The 21,323-nt window shown below is 45.3% G+C and overlaps 1 pseudogene; it reads right to left on the bottom strand.

The window, feature by feature from the left end:
* LOC142295458 (transient receptor potential cation channel subfamily V member 6-like) overlaps positions 1–19,795 on the bottom strand; it is a 157,447-nt pseudogene extending 137,652 nt beyond the window's left edge.
* Positions 19,796–21,323: the final 1,528 nt, after the last annotated feature.

Raw genomic sequence — 21,323 nt, 5'->3', positions numbered from 1 at the left:
GGTGCATTATGTGTGTGTGTGTGTGTGTGTGAGGTGATGTGGGGTGCATTGTGTGTGTGTTTGTGAGGTGATGTGGGGTGCATTGTGTGTGTGTGTGTGTGTGTGTAGGAGGTGATGTGGGGTGCAGTGTGTGTGTGTGTGTGGGGGGGTGCATTGTAGTGTGTGGTGATGTGGGGTGCATTGTGTGTGTGTAGAGGGTGCATTGTAGTGTGTGTGTGTGTGTGTGTATGTAGAGGGTGCATTGTAGTGTGAGTGTGTGTGTCAGAGCTGTGTGTGTAAGAAGCAGTACTGTGTGTGTGTATATATGAATTAGAGCAGTCTGTGCGGCCCCCCCCCAGAACTATATGGGTCCCCCAGAGCGCTATGTCACCCATCGCAGTAATGAGTATACCACCAGAGCTGTTTGCCACTCCAGTAACGTCTATGCCCCCTGCCCCTCCTGTGATGTATATACAGCAGTGCTGTCAGTGTGCAGTCATGTCTGTTAGTGACAGCCATCGTGAAACACAGCCACATGTCCTGAAGGAGCTGGACGGAAACAAGCGGGAGAGGTGAGTGAGGCTGCTGGCGATTTCCCCATATTAATACCTGTAAAGGCTCATGCACACGTAACTGCTGAATATTCTGCAGCGATTTGACAGCACATGTGCGCGTCAAATCGCTGCAGAAACACTGCATAATGGATGCAGTTTTTCAGTACAGAAAATCCGATTTCATGCGCTATGGCTGCTTCCCCGACCATAGACAGAGCGGGAGCTGCATCCATAGCGCACGGAATAATTGACATGCTCATTTTATGAACGCACGGATTTGGGTCAACATTTTAGCACCCAAATCACTGCGTTCATAAAAGCAAGTTCATAGATTGTACAGGGGACGCAGGACGCATGCATTTACACTGCAGTGCTATATGCAGTGGAAATGCATGGAATTACGCAACGTGCGCACGACCCCTAATGCGTCTGTGTCTGCATATATGTCAGTGTATATGACTGTGCATATATTTGTCTGTTTATATGTATTTTTATGAATTTGTCTTCAAATATGTATATGTATGCCTGTATGTGTATGTGCGTGTCTGTGTGTGGATGGGGTCCACTGAGACTCTTTCACCCGGAGGCCACAAAAACCTGGAGCCGGCCCTGGCTGCCTTAACATTGGGATCAGTAAAAAATGTGAGTAAAGCTTTACACGCTATAATATATCTAACGATGTGTCACGTCGTAAGTGACGCACATCCGGCATCGTTAGTGATATTGTAGTGTGTGACAGCTACGTGCGACCCTGATTGTGCGTTAAAACGTTGATCGCTGACACGTCGTTCATTTTCTAAAAATTGAACGTCTGGTTGTTCATCGTTCTTGAGGCAGCACACATCGCTCCGTGTGATACCCCGGGAACAATGAACTGCAGCTTACCTGCGTACTGCCAGCAATGCGGAAGGAAGGAGGTGGGCGGGATGTTTACGCCCCGCTCATCTCCGCCCCTCCGCTTCTATTGGCCGGCCGCTGTGTGACGTTGCTGTGACGCCGAATGTCCCTCCCACTCCAGGAAGTGGATGTTCGCTGCCCACAGCGAGGTTGTTTGGAAGGTACGTGTGATGGGGGTAATGGTTTGTGCGACACGGGCAACAAATTGCCTGTTCCGCACATACGATGGGGGCGTGTGTGATCACATACGAGATCGAAATGTGTAAAGCAGCCTTAACTCTACTTTCCGTGTATAAGTGACGGCTGTGAGTGATCCTGGACTGTGTCTGTATTGTAGTACTGTAAATCTGAATGTGGCAGAACAGGATAAATGTTCATTGGATTTCTATCTAAATGCTACAGTTCGCGCTCTACTGTTATGGCTAAAAATGTTAACGTTATGGGGCCTCCACCAGATTTTCTGCCCAGGGGCCCCCACCAACCTTAATCCGGCCCTGCGTGGAGAGCTTGATCCTGTCAGCGCTGCACTGACACCGCTCTGTACCTCTGTGATGTGAGTCTCCCCTGCCGCTTCCACACCATGTCCTCTGCTAATTCCTCCTGCTGCAAGCGTCTGCCTCGTGGTCGAAGGTGCCATGACAGGAGCAGGCCTGGGACCCGGGGACAGCTTCCCACTTCTGAAAAAGTGATCCACCGCTGTGCTGCCGCTCCTCAGCGCTGGTGGTCTGCTTGGTTTGTCTGTGCCTTTCTTTCCAGGCATGTTTGGAGGTGCCTGATGGGTTGTAATTTGTAATCTGCCGCCTCAGCCTGCGGAGCTCTTAGAGAAAGCGTCCGCCTGCCATCAAGCTCAAGCCACGCCCCCCCGTTGTTGCTACTTTATAGGAATCTGCGATCAGGCTGCCAAATCATTTGAGGTCTCTGTAGCGATTCCGTTGTTACTACTTTTATAGGAATCGGCGATCAGGCTGCCAAATCATTTGAGGTCTCTGTAGCGATTCCGTTGTTACTACTTCAAACTACTTAATTAACTCTGCGATTATGCTTAATTTACTGTACATTTCGCATGGGCGGCCATTTTCTGACACGTCCTACAAACACTAGTGCGGTTTGACTTGTTTTTTTTGGTACTATGAAAAGGAAATGGAGGCCTACTGTACATTCCCTTTAGCGTGGGCGGACATTTTAGCATGGGCGGCCATTTTCTGCCTAGCATTTGAGCGTGCTGGTCTGCAATACTATACAGTCAATATATATTACGGTATGCATCTTTTTTTAGCGATCACATTCACATTTTTGTAGCGATCACATTCTGATTTTTATAGAGTTTCCATTTTATTTTAGGACATGTGCAATCCATAACTCCTATTGTGTATTGTTGTCATGCTTCTACACTGGCTACCAAATGGAGGGCTTGCCTTCTGTGCAAACACCCATACTGGAGGTCCGTGCAGTATCTGATCTCAACATGGAATACAGTTGTCATTGACATTTAACATGTACATGTGTAATGATTTTGTTGCAACTTCACTCATCTTTACATTGTATTTTTGCAGTTTCCACATCATGACCGATGCAGAGCGTGCTGTTGTTGCTGCATTGCTGATGGAAGAATCACGGCGACGAGATAATGCAAGGATGCTTGAGAGGCGTTCCAAAAGAAAACGTCGCATGTGGACCAGAGAGTGGTTGCTGAAGAGGTCCGAAATATCCCACATCCAACTTCTGCGACAGCTTCATGGCAAGGATCCTCAAGATTTTCGAAACTATCTGCGGATGACAGAGGAGTCCTTCAAAATGTTGCTGGAAATGGTTACGCCACTCTTTCAGCGGAAAGATACACTGATGCGTGCTGCTGTCCCTGTAGACGAAAGATTGGCAGTCACGCTGAGATTCCTAGCCACTGGCCGCTCACTGCAGGACCTGCATTTTTCAGCAGCAGTATCAAAATCCCTTCTGAGCGGTCTAATTCCAGAGACATGCAGAGCGATTGTTGAAAGTCTACGTTCCTACGTGCGGTTTCCAAAAACACAGGATGAATGGAAAAAAATTGCTTCTGATTTTGAACAAACTTGGCAGTTCCCGAACTGCGGTGGGGCATTGGACGGGAAACATGTGCGCATCACCCAACCCCACAACTCCGGATCCTATTTCTATAACTATAAAGGATATTTCAGCATCATCCTGATGGCCCTTGTTAACGCCAACTACGAATTCATAAATGTTGATGTTGGCATGAACGGTAGGGTTTCCGATGGTGGTGTTTTGGAGCACACACGTTTTGGAGAGCGATTGCTGAACGGTGACCTGAACTTGCCTCCAAACTCTCAGACTACTGGCAACCTTAATTTTGTTTTTATCGGCGATGAAGCCTTCCCGCTTCTTCCAAATCTAATCAAACCATTCCCCCAGAAAACTCTTACGAATGAAAGACATATTTATAATTATCGTTTATCAAGGGCACGACGTGTTGTAGAAAATGCCTTTGGTATTATGGCAAATCGCTTTAGAGTGTTCCACACATCTATTAACTTGAAGCTAGAGTCAATAGACTCTGTTGTGCTGGCGTGTTGCGTGTTGCACAACTTTCTACGCCAGCGCGATACTGTTGCGTACAGTCCACCAGGCTTTGGGGACTCTGTGAATACAGCCAATGGGGCAGTGGAGCCCGGTGAATGGCGTCAAGACACTGCTGCTATTGCAGACCTGCAAACATTTGCACACGGCAGAAACACGCATGATGCGAAGACCTGCCGTGAAAAGTACTGTGAATATTTTAATGGTCCAGGTGCTGTGACTTGGCAGCAGCAGATATTATAGTTTGCGAAGCATATGTTATAGTTGCCTACTGATACCCTACTTTTTATTTTCTGTATTGATACGTGCAATAAAATTTTTGTTTTACTTTACCACTGCTTTTTTTGTCATTGTTTCACTACTAAGCAGTTTGTAAATATGTATACACATGCGTGTTCATCTCCATAAATATATATACACCGACATGCATATACATCCGTGTACTCTTATGTAAACATTCATTCATGTACACATAAATATTTATATGAATATGTATATGCACACACAGAAACCAAAACAGATATATATTATACATTACATTACATATCCCCTGGACAGTCAAGATCATTGAAAAAAAAAAAAAACCTTGTTGCCACTCTACAGTCTTGATGTCCTCCCGTTTTCGTGGGGAGGGGGTGAGTGGGGTCTGATTGGCTGGTGTGTGTTTGTGTGTGGGAACCTCCCCAAGGGAGAGTGAAATCAGCATCAAAAACATGGATGCAGACCTCTGTGACACCCTGGTTTTGCCAGGGCGGCACAGTGCTCTTTGTGCTGCCAACTACTGCTCAGGGTGATGTATGTGCCCCATACTCTTATGGGATGTATATGACGCAGCCTCTCCTGGGATGTATTATTATTATTATTTATTATTATTATTTATTTATAGAGCACCATTAATTCCATGGTGCTGTACATGAGAAGGGGGTTACATACAAAATACGTATACAAGTTACAGTAGACAGACTAGTACAGAGGGAAGAGGGCCCTACCCTTGCGGGCTTACATTCTATAGGATTATGGGGAGGAGACAATAGGTGGGGTGTAGGTCAGGCGGCAGCTCCGCACGGTGGTCGGGCGGCAGCTGCGCACGGTGGTCGGGCGGCAGCGAGTTCATTGTAGATTGTAGGCATTTCTGAACAGGTGCGTTTTCAGGTTCCGTTTCAAGTTCGCAAGAGTAGGGGATAGTCTGACGTGTTGAGGCAGCGAGTTCCAGGAGACTGGGGATGCTCGGGAGAAGTCTTGGAGTCGGTTGTGTGAGGAGCGAATGAGAGAGGAGGAGAGGAGGAGATCTTGGGAGGACCGGAGGTGACGTGTTGGAGTGTAGTGGGAGAGTAGTTCGGAGATGTACGGAGGGGAAAGATTATGCACAGCTTTGTAGGTCAGTGTTAGAAGTTTGAATTGGATACGGTGGAAGATTGGAAGCCAGTGGAGGGACATGCAGAGAGGAGAAGCGGGGTGGTATTGAGGAGAGAGGTGGATAAGTCGGGCAGCAGAGTTAAGGATGGACTGGAGAGGGGCAAGCGTGTTGGCAGGGAGGCCACAGAGGAGGATGTTACAGTAGTCGAGGCGGGAGATTATGAGGGCATGCACTAGCATTTTAGTAGATTGCAAATTGAGGAAAGGGCGGATTCTGGAAATATTTTTGAGTTGAAGACGGCAGGAGGTGGTGAGGGATTGGATGTGTGGTATGAAGGATAAGGCAGAGTCAAAGGTCACTCCGAGGCAGCGAACTTTGGGTACTGGCGAGAGCGTGGTGTTATTTATTGTAATAGATAGATCAGGTAGAGAGTGTAGGTGAGACGGAGGAAAGATGATTAGTTCAGTTTTGGCCACATTGAGCTTTAGGAAGCGAGAGGAGAAGAAGGAGGATATAGCAGATAGACATTTCGGGATTTTGGACAGCAGAGATGTGGCATCTGGGCCAGAGAGGTAGATCTGGGTGTCGTCGGCATATAGGTGGTATTGGAAGCCATGGGACTTTATGAGTTGTCCCAGGCCAAATGTGTAGATAGAGAAAAGTAGGGGTCCTAGGACAGAGCCTTGAGGGACGCCAACAGAGAGATGGTGGGATGAAGAGGTTGTGTGGGAGTGGGAGACACTAAAAGTGCGATTTGAGAGGTATGAAGAGATCCAAGAGAGGGCGAGGTCTCTGACACCAAGGGAAGAGAGGATCTGTAGTAGGAGGGAGTGGTCAACGGTATCGAAGGCTGAGGACAGGTCTAGGAGTAGGAGTATAGAGAAGTGCTTGTTCGCTTTGGCAGTAAGCAAGTCATTTGTGATTTTAGTCAGGGCAGTTTCGGTGGAGTGATGTGGACGGAAGCCGGACTGTAGGTTGTCAAAGAGAGCGTTAGAGGAGAGGTGGGAGGAAAGTTCAGCATGGACATGCTGTTCCAGGAGTTTTGAGGCAAGTGGGAGTAGTGATATGGGGCGGTAGCTGGTAGTAGAGGTTGGATCGAGGGAAGGTTTCTTTAGGATAGGTGTGACTGTTGCATGTTTAAAGGCAGAGGGGAAGGTTCCAGTCGTTAAAGATAGGTTGAAGAGATGGGTTAAGGCTGGAATAAGGATGGTGGTGAGGTTGGGAAGGAGGTGGGATGGCATGGGGTCAAGTGCGCAGGTGGTGAGGTGCGCTTTTGAGAGCAGACGTGCAAGCTCTCCTTCGGTGATGGTGGGGAGGAAGTTTATGGGGGAGGGGCAGTGGTCAGCTACATGAAGGGGTTGTGGTGGCTGAGCAGAGAAGACTTGCCTTATTAGGTCGATTTTTTCTTGGAAATAGGTGGCAAATTCTTCTGCAGAGATGAGGGAGGTTGGAGGGGGCAGTGGTGGGCGAAGGAGGGAGTTGAAAGTGTTGAATAACTGTTTGGGGTTGTGTGTTAGAGAGGATATGAGGTTTCTGAAGTAATCGTGTTTAGCGGAGGCCTCCGTGTCTCCTGTGATGTAGATGCCCCAGCTTCTCCTGTGATGTGTATGCCCCCAGCCTCTCCAGACCAAGACAAACCTGGAAAAGCAGTTGTGAGCAACAAAATGATCAATATCACCGAACATCACAGTCGCTACAGCCACCACTTGAGTGAGTTAATTAATTCATTGACCAAATATAGCCAGGTCGTTTTCAAGTTGAAAATTTTTAGTGGTCCCCGAAGGTTGGTAAAAAATTACAAATGTCCCCCGGCAGTAAAAAGGTTCCCAACCCCTGTTTGAAAGGTTTTTCAAAAAATTGACACAACACCGAATATAAACTTGAAAGATTTATGTGTAATAAAAAAAAAAAACAAAAAACTGTTTACAACAAATAATAAGAAATTTAGTGGCCCTGTGGTTGGCTTGCCACAAACTGGTTCAACAAATCGCCTTGTCGGCGTATGGCTTGCGACAGACGCCTATGTGATTCCAGGATCTGTGTGTTTGCCTCGATCAGGTCCTGTAGTGTGGGGATTTCTGTGGAGGGAATGGTAAAAGTTAACCAGGCTTGTTCAAACATCGAACTAATAGGTATATGTTTTTTGTTGACCACTTACGGTTTTGTGGTTCATCACCTTCATCCTCCGAGGCACTGATGGCCCAACCAGATCCTGTGGCTAGGGAACACAAATCAATTATTAGTACAGGACAGCCCACCATCATTTTAACATCCATGTATCCTTTCCAACTTGTAGGGACACCATGTTATGTGCATAAATTACAGGAAGGGTAGCCTGCACCAAACTCACCAACTGATGCGGGGGAAAAGGCATCGGGAGACAGTGATTGATGAGGAGACAGGGTGAAAGGTGGTGATGGGGTTGATTGAAGTGATGGGGTTGCAGCGGGTGATGGGTTTGGAGAAGGAGAGGGTGGCCCAGCAGGAGATGGTGCAGCAGGTGGAGGTGGGGTAGACGCAGCTGATGCTGGACCGGGAGATGGTGGAGCCGGTGGAGGTAGGGGATCCGCATCAGATGCTGCACCAGGAGATGGTGGAGCAGGTGGAGGTGCCTGTGCAGCTGGAGGTGGTCCTAGGTATAGGAGAAAAATTTTATTGAGTGCATAGCTCCAGGCCTCCATGGCTACGCCTGCTTTAGACCATACAATTCTGCAAGTTAAATTAGTTAACCATGTCGCACCTATGCTTTGTTCCTGTCACAAGTACTTACCCTTCCAAACGACCATTCATAAGAAAGAAGCGGGACGCAGGTAAGCTGCAGTTAGTCGTTCCCGGGGTGTCACACACTGCGATGTGTGCTGCCTCTGGAACATTTAACAACCAGACGTTCCCTTTTTAGTAATCAAACGACGTGTATGCGATGAACGGTTATTCGTTCAATCGTAGTCGCATGTAGTTTTGACACACTACAATATCTGTAACGATGCCGGATGTGCATAACTTACAACGTGACCCCGCCGACACATCGGTAGATATATTGTAGCTTTTTTATGTATGTTTGACAAACCTTTTTCTCGGGGTACCAGACACATGGGGACCACTTGCCTCAAAGCAACAGACATGCTGCATTCATTGAAAAAACAATGCACAAAAATCAATCACTTAAAATTCGTCTAGTTTATACTGTTCGGTAAATAGTTGTACTCAAGGCTTCTAATGTCACTCTGATATGCACCGAGATAACAATGATAATCAGGGCAATGGACAATACTCCAAACGCGATTACCCAGCATGTTTTTTGCGAAATGGTTTATGCAAAGACTGGCACAGTGTTGATCAAATGCTAATATATGCAAAGAGAAAATAATCCCATACCCCAGGAGCATTGAATTTGATCAAGTTTGCATACCATACCTTTTACAAAGGATAATTAGATCTTTTTCGCCACCTTGTCCCTCTGATATGCACACTAGATATCTTGGTATAATGTTATTATTTTCTTTGGAATATATTGCATTTGAACTACACTGTGCTTTCCAAAAAACCTTGCTGTAATCGCGTTTGGAGCATTGTCCAGTCATCTGACTATCCTTCTTATCTCGGTGCATATCTGAGTGAGCAAGTTTAGAAGCCATATGTGTGTGTATTTTTCTAGTAGATATCTTTCAGAAATAAACCCCCTCCTTTGGGTCCTCAATTCCTTTTATTTTTCTAGGCCAGGGGTGGGCAATTAATTTTCCCATGGGGCCGCATGAGAAATTGAGATGGTTTTAGAGGGCCGGACTAATATAATTAACTCAGTTTTACCCAATACTGTATATAGCATATATACTATCCCTTCAGATACAAACAGTAAGTTATGGACTGTGTGACCCCTCATGGACCTGCACGCACACATATCCTTTTTTTCTCTGGCAGCACACAGGTGTCACACGGATCGCACACTGATGTGATCTGTGTGACATCAGTGTGACAAATACCAGAGAAAACACGGGTCTTTTTAATAAAAAGATTTTCTATATTTACCTCTCCAGCGCTGCTGTCTCTGACTCTGCTGCCTCCCGCTCCTTATCGCTTGTAAGTATACTCACTGAATATTCACTGGAGTGAGCAGCTGGAAGAAGGGACAGTGCTGGGGACCGCATCGCTGGGTGAGTATACAGGTGTGTGTGTATGTTGAGAACCTGGAAGCCGTAGAATCTCGGGGACTTGTCACAGTTCCCAATGAACTCTGATGAACTCGACGACGTACTGACGACATCAGGGCGCGCGCGTGTGTGTCACAGAGAAAGTGCCGGCAGGAAACAGAGGACAGATTCCTGCGTTCCGCTGCTTCACTGTGCGGTGCTGCAGTATCTGTCCTCTGTTCCTTACCGGCACGCAGCGTGTGATGAGGGCAATCTGACCACGGGCCGGCCGGAGCCTGGAGCTCCGGACAACAGGTCAGATTGCCCTCATCAGTGACCGGCCAGCAAGGATGCCCAGAGCCAGGCGGGCCGGTCACAGAGAGTAGGCGGGCCGGATGTGGCCCGCGGGCCGCCCCTTGCCCAGGTCTGTTCTAGGCCATAAAAGGTGATCCTACAATATAATTTTGGGGATATTATATTTAACATGTTTACTAAATGGTAACACCGATGTTTCGATCCATGATCCATGAACCATAAAGTCATGGGTTGTTCATGGGTAAACAAAACCGAACAGGACCAAAGCCGCTAAACAGCACTCACCATGACGCCTCTCGACGTCTGCTCGGATGCTGGCGAGGAGTTCACTGGACTTATAGCGCAGGTCTGCCAGTTTCTTCCGGATTTGGGTTGTGGATCGCTCCACCCCAAATCTACGGGCCAGGCTTCTGCTAATTAGCCTCAGCACAGCCTGCTTGTGAAGCATGGGATGTTCATGCTCTGCCTCACAGAAATAATCTTTTTTTATCATCATCCGAATCAAATAATGCACCTCAACAGGCCCCCATGGAGAACTGCGTCTCCTGGCCGCCATGTTCCCGCCTCTGAGCATGTACGCCGCCCAACAGACTTCAAAGGCGACGTGAGTAACGTCATCACGTCACGTTCTGAACAACGTCGCAGTAGCGATCCCGCTAGCGGTCTCGTTCTCAACAAGCCGCTGGAACCGCGTCACAGTAGCGTTCCCGTTCGTGAAACTAGCGGTCTGAATAAAGCTAGCACAGAATCACAGTAGCGTTCCCGTCTGCGATATCGGCTGTAACCGAGTCAGACAGCAAATTGCATAGATAGCACTTAAATCATTGATTTATGTTTGTGTATTGGATTTTTATGTTAGAAGGACTAGTATTAACAGTGCCCACACCAGCGTTCACTTCTGGCCGGCGACGCTACTGCGTTCCCGGCAGACGGAGGCGCAGCTGTGCTGACGCGGTTAGAGCGGGCTAGCTGACAATGAGATCGCAAGCGGGATCGCTACTGCGACGCTGTTCATAACGTGACGTGATGACGTTGCTCCCGTTGTCTTTGAAGTCTGGTGGGCGGCGTGAATGTTTTACTATGCCCAGAGGCGGGAACATGGCGGCAAGGAGGCGCTCTTCTCCCTGGGGGTCTGTGGAGGTTCGCTATCTAGTGAAAAGGGTGGTAATACTCGATTACCTTTGTGAGGCCCCCCGTGAGCATCCCATACTGCATAAGCAGGCAGTGCTGGAGAAGATCAGGAGAGGCCTGTCCCGTCGATTTGGGCTGGAGCGGTCCACAACCCAAATCAGAAAGAAGGTGGCGGACCTGCAATACAGGTCAAGTGATCTGTTCGCCAGCATCCGGGCAGACATCATGAGGCGTCGTGGTGAGTGTTGTTTTGCGGCTTTGGCCTGGGTTGGTTTTGTTAACCCCTAAACAACACCAGACAAAAAACAATTTATATAACTTACCTTACGGTCGCGCTACAGTGGAATAGGGTCACGGAGGCGTGTACGTTGTTCAGTTCCGCCGGCGCCTCTTTCAGCCATCTCCGTCCTATTCCACAGCAGCGCGACGGCTAGGTAAGTTATATAAAGTATTTTTTATGTTGTCACAGCGGCCAGGGCTCTTATATACAGCATGTTAGAATGCAGTATATAATGGCAGTATATAATAGCCTTAGGGTTACTTTGCACGCTGCGACATCGCAAGCTGATGCCGCGATGCCGAGCGCGATAGTCCACGCCCCCCTCGCAGCTGCGATATCCTTGTGATAGCTGTCGTAGCGAACATTATAGCTACGGCACCTTCACATGGACTCACCTGTCCTGGGACGTCGCTCTGGTTGGTGACCCGCCTCCTTATTAAGGGGGCGGGTCGTACGGACCCACTGCGACGTCACACGGCAGGCTGCCAATAGGAGCGGAGGGGCGTAGATGAGCGGGATGTAAACATCCCGCCCACCTTTTTCCTTCCGCATATTCTACGGGAGCCGCGGTGACGCCGATAGGAAATTTTCCTCGCTCTTGCATCTTCACACACAGCGATGTGTGCTGCCGCAGGAACGATGAACAACATCGGACCGTCGCGTCAGCGTAATTATGGATTACGCCGACGCTACAACGATGATACGATTACGATGCTTTATGCGCTCGTTAATCGTATCATCAAGGCTTCACACACTGCGATGTCTTAAAATCTGAATAGTTATGTCTGTTTAAAAAATGAAAGGGAAAGTAATGTAACTTGTCGCACATACGATGGGGGCGTGTCACATCGCATACGATATTGTATGCAGAATTGTATGGTGTAAAGCGGAGTTAAGCCATGGAGGCCTGGAGTTATCCGCTCAATAGAAGTTTTCTCCTATACCTAGGACCACCCCCAGCTGCACCACCACCGCAACCGGCTCCACCATCTCCTGGTCCAGGATCAGCTGCGTCTACCCCACCTCCACCTGCTGGGACCATCTCCTGCTGGGCCACCCTCTCCTTCTCCAAACCCATCACCCGCTGCAACCCCATCACTTCAATCAACCCCATCACCACCTTTCACCCTGTCTCCTCATCAATCACTGTCTCCCGATGCCTTTTCCCCCGCATCAGTTGGTGAGTTTGGTGCAGGCTACCCTTCCTGTAATTTATGCACATAACATGGTGTCCCTACAAGTTGGAAAGGATACATGGATGTTAAAATGATGGTGGGCTGTCGTGTACTAATAATTGATTTGTGTTCCCTAGCCACAGGATCTGGTTGGGCCATCAGTGCCTCGGAGGATGAAGGTGATGAACCACAAAACCGTAAGTGGTCAACAAAAAACATATACCTGTCAGTTCGATGTTTGAACAAGCCTGGTTAACTTTTACCATTCCCTCCACAGAAATCCCCACACTACAGGACCTGATCGAGTCAAACACGCAGATGCTGGAATCACATAGGCGTCTGTCGCAAGCCATACGCCGACAAGGCGATTTGTTGAACCAGTTTGCGGCAAGCCAACCACAGGGCCACTAAATTTCTTATTATTTGTTCTAAACAGTTTTTTTTTTTTTTATTACACATAAATCTTTCAAGCTTATATTGGGTGTTGTGTCAATTTTTTGAAAAACCTTTCAAACAGGGGTGTCACAGAGGTCTGCATCCATGTTTTTGGTGCAGATCTCACTCTCCCTTTTGGCTCGAGCTGGGTTCGCCGAACGGAGCTCCCGTTCGAGTTCGGTTCGTCAAACGTTCAACGAACCGAACTCGAACTGCATAGGAAACAATGGCAGCAAACACAAACACAGAAAACCACCTAGAAAACACCCTGAAAGGTGTCCAAAAGGTGACAAACAACTCACAACACAACACAAACACATGGGAAAGCACTACCTACAACAAGACCCTCGGATTGTACGAATTCGAAGTAATGCTAGCTACTGGGTTGCCACACTGTTAGATCCCCGGTACAAGACAAATTATGGCGAAATAATTCCTGCCATAGAAAGGGACGCATGTATACAGGAGTATCTGCAGAAGGCGGTACGGATTCTTAGATCTGCTTTTACAGTAAACACCAGTGCTGCACAGAGTGAATCTCAATGCTTTGTCATGGATAGAAGGAAATGGGCTTTTACTTGTCCACATCTGAGGGACCGAGGGCTGGCTGCTGGGCTGACCACGAACCGCGCTCAACTCTAGTGGGAAGAGGACCTTAGAAAGAGCAGAGTTTGAGCTGTAGTCAGTCTGCAGGAGGAGAGAAGTCTGGAAGCAGCCCTTGTGTGGGGCTGGGGAGAGTGGTAGTCAGAGCCTCAGGAATAGGCCAGCCGCTTGGGGTACCCGAAGTGGACCGGGAGAGGGGAGTGGCCACCCTGGTGCCAGCTGTCGGGACCGAGTCCGGACCAGTGTGCAAAGGAGACACAGACCTCGTGCAGGAAAAGAGCACCTGAATTACACAGCAGCCGTCCGTTGGCACCAGTTACCAGCAACTTGGTTAATTCCTGGACTCGTGTCAGTTATTGGTTTATACTGTGCGTATAGTGGATCAGTCCTATATACAGTATATAAGGCCTCAGTCCTATATACAGTATATAAGGCCTCAGTCCTATATACAGTATATAAGGCCTCAGTCCGATATACTGTATAGAAGGGCTCAGTCCTATATACAGTATATAAGGGCTTTTTGAAGGTATGTGAAATAACGTGTGAATTTATATACACTATTGTCTGAAGTTCTTATTCACCCCCATAAAAACATCTTTCATCACTCTCAACCATTATTTAATTCATGCCCACAGGCCACAATTTTGAAACAAAATAAAATGTTTTATTTATAACAAAACACATATGGTAAAAATACAATCAATAAAGTAAAAAAACAAAACAAAAAAAACAAAAAAAAAACAACAACATATCAAAAGAAGTATGAAAACCAGAAAATTTACAATACAGCTACAACTCTTGGTAGTAGCCATCTGAGCTTCCATATTGTTGGCTGGGCGTTGAGCGTAACAAGGAAGAGCTTGGAAAGAGTGGAAACTGTGGGGGGCCAGGATGCGAAGGTGGCGGAGGCTGCATTACATGCATGGGTGTGCTGTTGCTGTACTGTGGGTACTGAGAATACATATTTTGCGGAATGCTGTCAGTTACAATGGAAGTGTCTTTTAGTTTTCCTGCTGCTGCTTTTGCCAGTGCATCAAGGACGATCCTTTCCAGGTGGTTCCTTTGCGTCTCTTCGAGCTTGGACATTCTCTCGTCCATAAGTTTGGCAAAGCAGCCTACAGTGGGGCTGTTCGGCACACTTAATATTTTGTTGGCCAAACCTATGAGATCTGGAGATGGTGGCCGGCCAGCCTTTCGTTTGCGCGATGCTATAAGGCGTTGAGGTAATGGACATGGTGGAGCTTTGTCAGGAGTGTCCTCGCTGGAAATTTGCGTGCTGGCTATGTCACTAATTTCAGAAGTACTTGTGGACAATTCCTCTACCGCATCTTGCATATGCTCCTGCGTGAACAGAAAATTCATGTTAACGCCAAACCAAAATATTACTTCACATCTTTCAACACCAACCCACCACAGAAATGTGTTTGCATTGGATATCATGAGCAGCATTCACAAGGGTACACGTGCACTGGAAATCAATGGTAGGCTGGGATTAGTTCTACGGGATTTGAAATTGTAGTATAACGGGATATGGAATACTACTCGTACGGGCTATGAAATGGCATTTAACGCTTTGATAACTGAGTGGGCAGAAACTAGTGAAGGGGTATACTTTTAGTAAGTGAAAGGGATAACTTTAGTAATATGCATAATTTATCATTGAAACCCATAGTTCAAAATCTTCTAGTAAAGTTAACCATATACCTACAAACTTTTTTTGGAATTAGTTTGAAAAGCTGTTTCAAGGTCTAAAATAAGGTACTTACATCACCCGCAAGGGGCAAACTCCCCGTGTCAGGGTTTTCATCCATGAGGTCTTCCATTCTCCGTGGTAGCTCTTGGTCTCTGGTGAAGGAAAGGAGCTCATAGTACCACAACGTTGGTGTATAAACGTCCTCCGTTCCGGTACCAGACTTAATTGACTGCTCCACCCTTTTTAGCTCTCTCCTATAAACTGTGCGTAGAGCTTGAATTTTTCGTTTCACCAAATTTTCATCAACGGGGGTATCAGGCTGGTGTAGCTTAAAAAAGGCTACAAGCTTCTCATAGGCCTCTTTTTTTTTATATTGATTTGTATAATCGGCCGATTTTATCCTCCAAAGACAAGGTAGTGAGCGATATAGCTCTATAAGTTCTCTGGTAAACTCCTGAGAAGAGGGCATCTGAAAAAAATAACAATAAACATTGAGAACGGAACATACTTATTACATTTTCCAAAAGTGCAGAAAATGCCCATGGCCGCCCACGCTAAAGGGAATGTACAGTAAAGTCAAGGCCTCCATTTCCTTTTCATAGTACCAAAAAAACAAGTCAAACCGCACTAGTGTTTGTAGGACGTGGCAGAAAATGGCCACCCATGCTAAAATGGCCGCCCATGCGAAATGTACAGTAAATTAAGCATAATCGCAGAGTTAAGTAGAAACAACGGAATCGCTACAGAGACCTCAAATGATTTGGCAGCCTGATCGCAGATTCCTATAAAGTAGTAATAATGGAATCGTTACAGAGACCTCAAATGATTTGGCAGCATGATCACAGATTCCTATAAAGTAGTAATAATGGAATCGCTACAGAGACCTCAAATGATTTGGCAGCATGATCACAGATTTCTATTAAGTAGCAACAACGGAATCGCTACAGAGACCTCAAATGATTTGGCAGCCTGATCGCAGATTTCTATTAAGTAGCAACAACGGAATCGCTATAGAGACCTCAGATGAGAAAGGGGAAAAATAGGAATCGCAAAAAAAATTCATACATATTTGAGATCCTGTTGCTTACCTTGTAGATGGAGTTGAGTATTGTATAGAAGCTGTATTGATGCTATATAGATAAACCAGTGTGGAGTCACTGCATACAGAACTCTACAAAGATCCGCTTAGCAATGAGAAGCTCAGGACCAAGCTCAGGAGAACGCCCTAGCGTTAACCAATCGGAGCTGAGGGGGGCGTGTAAAAAGGACTCCAGCACGCCTACACATAGTTGGGAGTCGTCAAGTACCTGCTGTGTGACACGTCCCCTAACGACCAGCGAAGTTGCTCAGCAGGTCTGTATCGCTGCTTAGTTGTTGACCAGGTTTGCCTGTTTGACAGCTCACCAGCGACTTAGCAGAGACTTAGGGAGGTCGCTGTTACGTCACCAAACCGGTGACGTTACAGCGATGTCCTTTGCGATGTTGCAGTGTGTAAACCCAGCTTACGGGAGTGTAGAACAGGTTGCATACAAGAAGATTAAGATTACAGGAACAAAAAGATTTTTCCACCACCAAGAGCAAAAAACTAACAATGCAGTGACATGAAAAGAATGTGCATAACTAATTTTATTCAAAATTGTAGCAACTCAAATTTATGTATGAAATAGCCAAGATGATTGTTTATAAATATGAAGATAGTCTCACATTCGAAGCTGTAGTGAATAGGGAAATATGGAGCCTGAAAGTCAAAAGTTCAAAACATTGTTACCCTTTGGCTCACCAGGGTATATTTCATATTCACTCCCCATCTAAAAAGCACAGGGTACATAATATACACCTGTTTATATGAGATATGTGTTAATTTCTCTGTAATCTATGTATAATATGTTTATTTGAAACATAGCAAGCACAGGGAATATAATATACACTTGATTATATTGGATATGTGTTGATTCTCCTGCAATTTACATGTATTCCATGGTCATTTCCCACCTAAGAAGCACAGGGAATATAATATAAACAAGTTTATATGGGATAGATGTTCATTCCCCTTTAATCTACATTTATTCCATGTTCATTCCCTAGCTATCAAGCACATGGAATATAATATACACCTTTTTATATGGAATATATAGTAATACCCTTGTAATCTACATATATTTCATGTTTATTACCTACCAAACAAACACAGGGATTATAACATACACCTATTTATAAGAAATATATGTTCATTCCCCTTTAATGTATTGTACATTTATTCCCTATGAAGCACAGGGAACATACTATAGACCTGGTTATATGAAATGTGTACTAATTTCACTGTAATATACCGTACATACCGTATATTCCTTCTTCATTCCCCATCTAACAAGCAACATGAATAAAATATACATCTGACTATATGGGATATGTATTAATTCCCCTGTAAGATACATAGATTCCTTGTTCATTCCCTACCTGTCAAGCACAGGGAATATAATGTACACCTGAATATATGGGATATGTGTTAATTTCCCTAAAATCTACATATATTAAATTGTCATCGCCTACCTAACAAGTTCAGTAAATATAATAAACACCTCTTTATATAGGACATGTGTTTATTTCATTGTAATCTAGATATATTTCATGTTCATTCCCCACCTAAACACAGGGAATATAATATACACCTTTTTATATGGGATATATGTTAATTTCCCTATTATCTACCTATATTCCATGTCCATTCCCCACCTAAAGTCTGCTTTACATGTTACGATTCAGCATACGATATTGTATCCGATCGTAACCGCCCCCATCGTATGTGCGGCACGTTCAATTTTGTGGAATGTGCCGCACAAACGATTAACCCCCGTCACACGTACTTACCCGTCCATACAACCTCGATGTGGGCGGCGAATGTCTACTTCCTGGAGTGGGAGGGACGTTCGGCGTCACAGCGACGTCACGCAGCAGCCGGCCAATAGAAGCAGAGGGGCGGAGCTGTGTGGGACGTAAACATCTTGCCCACCTTCTTCCTTCCGCATTACCGGCCTGGAGCCACAGGACGCAGGTAAGATCTGTTCATCGTTCCCGGGGATGTCACACACTGCGATGTGTGCTACCCTGGGTACGATGAAGAACCTGACGTTCAATTCATGAGGAATGAACGACGTGTGTGAGATGAATGTTTTACTGTTCAATCGCAATCGCACGTAGCTGTTACACACTGCAGTGTACCTTACGATGCCGGATGTGCGTCACTTACGACGTGACCCCGCCGACACATTGTAAGATACATTGCAGCGTGTAAAGCGAGCTTGACAAGCACAAGGAATATAATATACATGTGTTATATGGAATATGTGTTCATTTCCCTGTAATCTACATATATTACATGTTCATTCACCGCTTAACAAACATAGGGAATATAATATACACCTGTTTATATGGAATATGTGTTTAATCCCATATTAGCTACATATATTTCATGCTCATTCCCCACTTTATAACTAATAAGCACAAGGAATATAATATACACATGTTTGTATGGGATAGATGTTCATTCCCTGTAATCTTCATTTATTCAATGTTGATTTCCTTGCTATCAAGCACAGAGAATATAATATACACCTGTTTATATAGAATATGTGTTAATTCCCCTGTAATCTACAAATATTTCATGTTCATTCCCTACCAAACACACGTAGGGATTATAATATACACCTGTTTATAAAAAATATATGTTAATTCCCCTTTAATCTACATTTATTCCCTATATATCAAGCACCAGTAATCTACATATATTCCATGGTCATTAACCACTTAACAAGTACAGGAAATATAATATACACCTCTTTATATGGGATATGTGTTTATTTTTTTGTAATCTACATGTATTGGAAATTTAAATCAATGACCAGATTGTCATGGTAAGTTCACCCATAATATTTTCCTTAATTTCATCTGTGCTAGTCATTATATATTTAAAATGATTACAGACTATGTGGACAAAAAAGAGAATTTGTTGTGAAATGTTACTCACTTATTTTGTAGAGTTTCATCCATAATGATGAGAGTCTCATCTATCATCTAAGAAGCAGAAAATAAAAAAAGGTCATGGCCATTCCAACTCTGAGATACTTTCATTTAAATGGAACTGTACTTTCAGCAAACTTTACATAAATCAATAGTTATACGTCAATATAGTAAACTTTGTAATGTATCTTGAGAAATCTGCTTCTTTTTCACTCTGGAAACACGTATTCCCTTCCCAGATCAAATAATCATTCACACTCAAAAAAACAGTTTATATCCATTTTGCTCAGATCGGTCTTGGCCAAGACAAGTGGCAGCACAGTGAGGTATGTCAGCTTACACAACATTTTACAGTTTATGTAGAGGGGAGAGAAGCAGAGTGAGAAAACAGGCAGAGGGACAGAAACCATGCTGCAGATTCATTTAGTTTATCCTAATGCAGAATTTACAGCTACACTGCACTAAACAGCTGTAAAATATCCTTCATGACTCTGCTGTCTTGGTTTGCGTAACACCCATACCGGCGTCACCATTGTCCTGCCCCCTCTCATGGCAGGGACGTCAGTTTCCCTCACCTGCCTGGACTTCCTGCTGTGGCTACCCTGGTCCCGGTGCATGCCGCTATCTCCCAGAGCTGGTGTGCACATTGCAGGCTTCCTGGTTCTGCCTAAAGGGTGTGTGCGTGGCCACCCCCGTTTTCTTAAAGGACCAGCGTACCCTAACCCGGAAGTGCCTCTCAGGTCAGCTGATAGGGGAAAGGTGCTTTAAGTACCTGCAACCTAAGGGCGGTGCCTGGGTAACGAGTTACTTACGTTGCTAGTTCTCAGGTCCTCAGTGCTGCTGCTGCTGACAATGTGTTTTTGTCTGCTGCTGACTTGCACCTCTGTTACAGTGTATTCCGTATCTGATGTTTCTACTATGACGACCTCATGTATCCATGCTGGCCGCTGCTGCCCAGATGGATCCACTACTCTGAATGCTGCGGCTGCTTATTCCAGAGACTGTACTGTGTTTGTGGCGTCAGCTGCCGGGGTACTGCAGATCCCCTGGTGCTGTTTCTCTGCCAGCTGCTTACCAGCGCGTGTACCTGCTGTCATTTTCGGTGGCAGTAGTGAAGACTCGGCGGCCGGTCCAGTTTGCTCCCCCAGGGAAGTGAACTGTACCCTTGCTCCAGTGAACCCACTACTACAGTGCTCACTGCATGAGCATAACAGGTAGTATGCCAGTTAAGGGGGAAAAAAGAGAAGAAATAACTATCTATAATATCTGTCTGTGTGATATGTGTATAATAGACATCACAATAGCTTGTCTCCACCCAGGAGTTCAGTGTCATTTGCAAATAAGAGATTTTGCAGTATAAAAAAAAATGGTGAAATATGCAGAATACAAGTCATATGCTAGAAGAAATGGTGTTATTTTTCAAGTACACACAACAGCTTATGCTTAAAACTTATATATATAAAAAACACCATTTAAAATAATATAACAGTGACCTATTAATTCATCATAGTAACCATAACCAGTCCTTTATGCAGATCTGAGCATTGGTGTTGGCAGTATTGCCAGTTTCATATGGCTGGAGCAGAAATATGAGTATGAGCTCTAATTTGTGGTATAAGTGGTACAATGACAGTATATTTGTAACTTGGAGCAGGGTGGCAGCTGTGGGGAAGTACTCGTCTCTTGCATCCCAGCACGTTACATGGAAAATACAGTCATGGCCAAAAGTTTTGAGAATGCTACAAATATTAATTTATACAAAGTCTACTGCTTAAGTAAGCTTTTTCTAATGGCAATTTGCATATACTCCAGAATGTCATAAAGAGTGATCAGCTTAACAGCAATTACTTGCAAAGTCAATATTGGCTAAGAAAATTAACTTTAACCCCCAAAACACATTTCAACAGCATTGCATTCCTGCCTTAAAAGGAGCAGCTAACATTGTTTTAGTGATTGTTCCATTAACACAGGTGTGGGTGTTGATGAGGACAGGGCTGGCGATCAATCAGTCATGATTAAGTAAGAATGACATCACTGGACACTTTAAAAGGAGGCTGGTGCTTGGTATCATTGTTTCTCTTCTGTTAACCATGGTTATCGCTAAAGAAACACGTGCAGCCGTCATTGCTCTGAACAAAAATGGCCTAACAGGGAAGAGTATCGCAGCTACAAAGATTGCACCTCAG

This window comes from Anomaloglossus baeobatrachus, chromosome 3 (assembly GCF_048569485.1).
Source record: "Anomaloglossus baeobatrachus isolate aAnoBae1 chromosome 3, aAnoBae1.hap1, whole genome shotgun sequence".
In the NCBI taxonomy this organism is placed as follows: domain Eukaryota; kingdom Metazoa; phylum Chordata; class Amphibia; order Anura; family Aromobatidae; genus Anomaloglossus; species Anomaloglossus baeobatrachus.
Note: the sequence above shows the minus strand (reverse complement) of the source record. Positions and strands in the feature narration are given on the sequence as shown.